The sequence below is a fragment of the Octodon degus genome, unplaced genomic scaffold (assembly GCF_000260255.1).
Source record: "Octodon degus isolate 3935 unplaced genomic scaffold, OctDeg1.0 scaffold00062, whole genome shotgun sequence".
In the NCBI taxonomy this organism is placed as follows: domain Eukaryota; kingdom Metazoa; phylum Chordata; class Mammalia; order Rodentia; family Octodontidae; genus Octodon; species Octodon degus.
Window position 1 is genome coordinate 4,536,024 of NW_004524638.1, and position 4,442 is coordinate 4,540,465.

At 56.0% G+C, this 4,442-nt stretch overlaps 1 protein-coding gene across 2 annotated transcripts in view; it reads right to left on the reverse strand.

Annotated features, from left to right (window-relative positions):
* The window catches only part of Myc (MYC proto-oncogene, bHLH transcription factor), a 4,800-nt gene extending 3,279 nt beyond the window's left edge, over positions 1-1,521 (reverse strand). Inside the window, exon 1 of one of the 2 annotated variants that reach the window (XM_023718822.1) lies at positions 1,013-1,521. The gene's annotated coding sequence lies outside the window, so the exon portion shown is untranslated. The remainder of the gene's footprint in view (positions 1-1,012) is intronic. The other variant, XM_004634419.2, reaches the window with a different exon arrangement.
* Positions 1,522-4,442: the final 2,921 nt, after the last annotated feature.

The window sequence follows — 4,442 nt, forward strand, 5'->3', positions numbered from 1 at the left end:
CGCGCCCTCTTCCTTCCTCTGCCGGCTTTTCTTTTCTCTCGCGGGCTGGCGGGGCCAGCTCAGCCTACGACGTTAACGATCCCTCAATCCCCGCAAATAAAAAAGGGGGCTGTTCCATAATAGCGGGGGCGCCTCCCTCGAACACTCCGCGCGGTGACGCAACTGCGCCAGACCCTCAGCGATCGCGCCCGCGCCGGCGGAGTCCGCCTGGCCCCGCCGAAGGGAGCAGCTGCTCCGGAGCAGGCGGAACCCGGCTCCTCGCCATCCTTCTGCATCCCCGGGGCACAGGAGCCCCGGCACACGGTGGCGGGGAGCCAAGCCTGGGTGCCGAGGCTCGCCCCAGTCTCCCGCGAGTGAGCGAATCGGGCTCATCCGCGCCCGGGTCTCCCCTTTCGCTTCTCTTTGCCTCCTGATCCTAGTCCTAGTCTCCCGCGGGAGCTCAGCTTTTCATTTTACTATTATTACTATTCTGAAAGCCAGATGCCAACTTCTCCAAGGAGCAGGGGCGAGTTGGCATCGCCGCAGGCGGGACGCGCCGCAGTGCCAGTCTCCGGCTGTCAGAAATGCGGTAAGCCGAAATTTAAATGCCCTCCCGGGGACCGGGACGAGCTGGCGGCCGCGGAGCTAGCTACCCCCGTACGCAGTGTGCAACCCGTACTCCACGGAGCCCAGACGCAAAGGGCTTTCCGAGCGCTGCGAGGGACCCCCCCCCCGTTAATGAATGCAATAAAGCAGGAATGTCCAACTGGACGGGGTCATCAACATAGTAAAAAAAAAAAAAAAAATCCTAGTTTTAAAATGCACCTCCATTTCCCTTAGCCATTTACTCGCATTTTGACAAGTCACTCTACCCCGAGCCAGATCAACCGTCCACTCCGCCCCGACCGACCCCAGCCATTCCGGAGAAAAGCGTCAATAGCGCAGGAACGAAAGGCACCCCGACTTGGCACTCGATGAATCGCAGTATTAAGACCGTAAGGCAAATAAAAGACAAATAGATCCGGGTGCTTACTGGGTTTTCCACGACCCGAAGGAAATCCAGCCTTCCAGCGGCGGCGAGAAGCGCCTTTCAGAGGCGTGGGTCCCGGCAGAGGCTGGGAAGTGTCCCCAAATAGAAGGAATAGCCTCCCGCGTTCTCGCTGGGTGTTGTAAGTCCCAGGGCAAAGTGTCTGCCCGCTGCAAAGCGCAAAGTTTCTCGGACGAGGCGAGGGCTGCGGGCCGACGGTGGGGTCAGCGGGAGGGCGGGGAGAGCGGCGGGGCCCGAGGCGAAGCCGCTGTTGCTCCGGGTCTCCTTCCCAGGGCGCTCGGCGCGCGGCTGTGCTCCCTCGGCTCGTCCACCCCGGAGGGCCCGCCCGCTCGCTCCCTCTGCCTCTCGCTGGAATTACTACAGCGAGTCAGATAAAGCCCAGAAGATCGACTTTTATACTGCCGCTCTCGATCCCTCCCCCTCAGCTTTTTCCCGCCAAGCCTCTGAAAAGCCCAGCCCTTCGCGAGGCTGGAGGAGAGCCAAGCGGCTGCGGCGGCCGGGGCGCGGCTGCGGCGGCCGCGAGAAGCGCAGCTCGGGGGTCCTCCCGCTCAGACCCTTCTGTTATAAAGGGCTGGTGGGTGGGGATTCGCCAGAGAATCTTTTTTCACCCTCTTCCCCCGCCCTCTGCTTTGGGAACTCGGGAGGGGCGCTTCTGGGTAGCTGGGGAAGGGGGAGGAGACAGCCCTCAGCCCAACACTCTAGCTATCAGATGTAAACAGTGAGGCGCAGCATGAATTAACTGCGCGCGCCTACCATTTTCTTTTACTCCCGCTCGGATCCTTTCCCTTTCTCTGCTAATCCCCTGGCGCAGTGCTCCGACAAACTGCTTTCTCGTCCTGCGTGTTTCAGCCATCGCAGGTGGAACAGCTAACCCCAACACCACGAACACACCGTGGACCCACGGCCACCCCACGCACGCCCCAAGGGCGGGGGAGAAAGAAGCTTTGAGAAATTAAGTCCCACAGAGAAAAGAGCAAAGCGGGGTATCTGTGAGCGTGCGCGCAGTGTGCTCAGTGTTAGTGTAGGTGGAGATGAATACCAGAGGTCTAGGGACCCAGACCTAATAATGCCTAGAATTATTAAAATATCTGCAACGCATAATTGGACAGCGCGTCGCGCATATATACCTATTGCAGTGTCTGCGTGTAAAGCATTCATCTTGCGCAGCTATCTGGTCCGGCACCTTCCACCCAGAATGAAGCCGCCAGGGTGCTGCCCAGCCCCGTATCCCGTGCCTAGCCCGCGCAGACTCCCAGAGAGCCGGCCGTGCGAGGCGGCGGCTCTCCGCGAACGCACTAATTCCTGAGGCGTTCCTGCGTGCGCCGCAGCCGCAGCGGAGCAGCGTGGCTGCGGGTGCGCGCCGTGGGGCGCGGTGGGGGGACCTCTGCCCCGCGAGCTCCGCGGATGTACACCCGGGTCCCAGCGAGAGCACTTCTCGCGCGTCCCAGCCAGGATCCAGAAGAGGTAGATCCTCCTTGCGTCCCGGGGCGCCGATTTGCACTGGACTCGGGATCCCAGGTTTGGGGAAAATCAAAGGCGCTAGACGGGCAAAAAAGGAGGAGACAGGGACCCGAACACCGGCACTGGACTTCTCAGAAGGCGGAGGAGGAGAGTTTGCGGACCCCGGCTGGGGAGTCAGCGGAGACCCTTGAGAAGAAAACCGTTAACTCTTTCCTCGCCGGACAAACCGGATGTTCAAAGCCTTTCAGGATCTCGCCCCTTTATTATTGATTTTTAATCATATGTGCGAGCGCGCTCACACACACACTATATCGATCAACCGAGAGGAAAGGAGTTTGGGGGGTTTTGGTTTTTTTTTGTTTGTTTGTTTTGTTTTTTTGGCTTGTCTCGGAGGGGGTGTTTTTTGCAATTAACAATTGCAAATATTTTCTTTCATTGACTACATTTCTGAATGCTGTACGAAAATTGCATTCATGCTGTATACTCCACGTATGGGTATGCATACTTCCTGTACACATCGACCTCATTTATTGCCTAACTTGAAACACGATTCGTTCACTTCCCGAGTAGATCAATATTTAATATATAAATCCATATCCGCTCGGCATTTACTGATTTGCATTTTCCCAGGGCATCCAAAACAAAAGCTATCTTCTCATTCCTGTTCCCTCAGCCAAAGGCATTTGAAGAAAACTTTTCTCACTCTTAGCAAAAAGAAAATAAAAGAGAGGGGGAAGTACAGCGCGGACGCTTCCCAAGTTATTGCCCGTGGAGTCTGCAGCTCGGCAGTCAATTGTTAAATGCGTAGTAACTTCCCCCAATTCGAGCTTGCTGCACGATCCAGTTTTAAGGATTGAAAGTGGTTCCAGCCTCTAAACTGTTGCCGCACAGGCCTGGAGCGACCAATCCCTAGGCTCGGTTTTGCTGCAAAGCGTTTTACCTCCGCCCCCTCCAAGCGGCAATCGGGTCGGGTCTGCGAAAGTAAAGTAATTGTGCCCTCTACTGGCAGAGGCGACCGCCGCGTCCGCACCCCCGCTAGGGCCAAGACAAGGGCGGTGGGGGCAGGGCGCCCGTCCCCCCCCCCCCCCCCCGCGCGGGCTTCACTGCCGCGTTGGCTTGCGGCTCGCGCTCTCTAAAACATGCTTCCGCTGCCTCGGTGAGTCTTTGAGGCTGACTGCGGAGCGGCCCAGAGAAGAGGAATTGCTGCAAGATAACATAGTCCAGAGGCAAATGCTGTACAGCCTAAGATGTGAAGATGAGCCCATCATGATTTATCCACAGTGCGCGCCACCCTGGAGAAGAGTGGGACGGTTCACAGGGGCTAGCATGAAAGAATTTCCGACAAAACCATAAAAGCAGCAAAACAAGCCTGAACCCCCACATCTTTGGAACCTGTCATCCTCTAAGCGTTAAGTTTGAAAGCAAGACACTAGATTTTATTAGGCAAGGAAGGGCAGGGCTAAAGGCTTTGCTTCTAATAATTTTTAATTTTAAAACTTGAGTAGAGAAATAGTAGCCAGATGTTTCCATTGTGAGGCGCAGCATTTGAGAAAATGCCCCTGAAGAAAAAAAAAGGGGAGGGGAGGGTAAGAGACCCATTTAGGAAGACCTCTAATTTTAAACCAGAGCTACTACAATAAAGTGCAAGGGAAGGAAATGTCCTCAGCGTGGAAGTGGGTGTGAGCCTAGGGTCCTGGGCTTGCTAGGAAAGCCCTCTGCCTCTGAGACCATCTATCCACATCCCCCCTCCTTTAAAATTTAAACCTAATTTTTAAAATTTAGAGACAGTATCTACCTTGCCTTGGCTGAACTCAAACTTGTGATCCTCCCTTCTCCGAGTCCCTAGCAGTGGGGATGGCAAATTTGCGGCACCACCCGTGGCTCAGGAAAATCTTTATCCTGTGAAAGGAGGTTGCCTGTGCCATGCTGAGGTCTGGCCTCTGAGTGTCCTTTG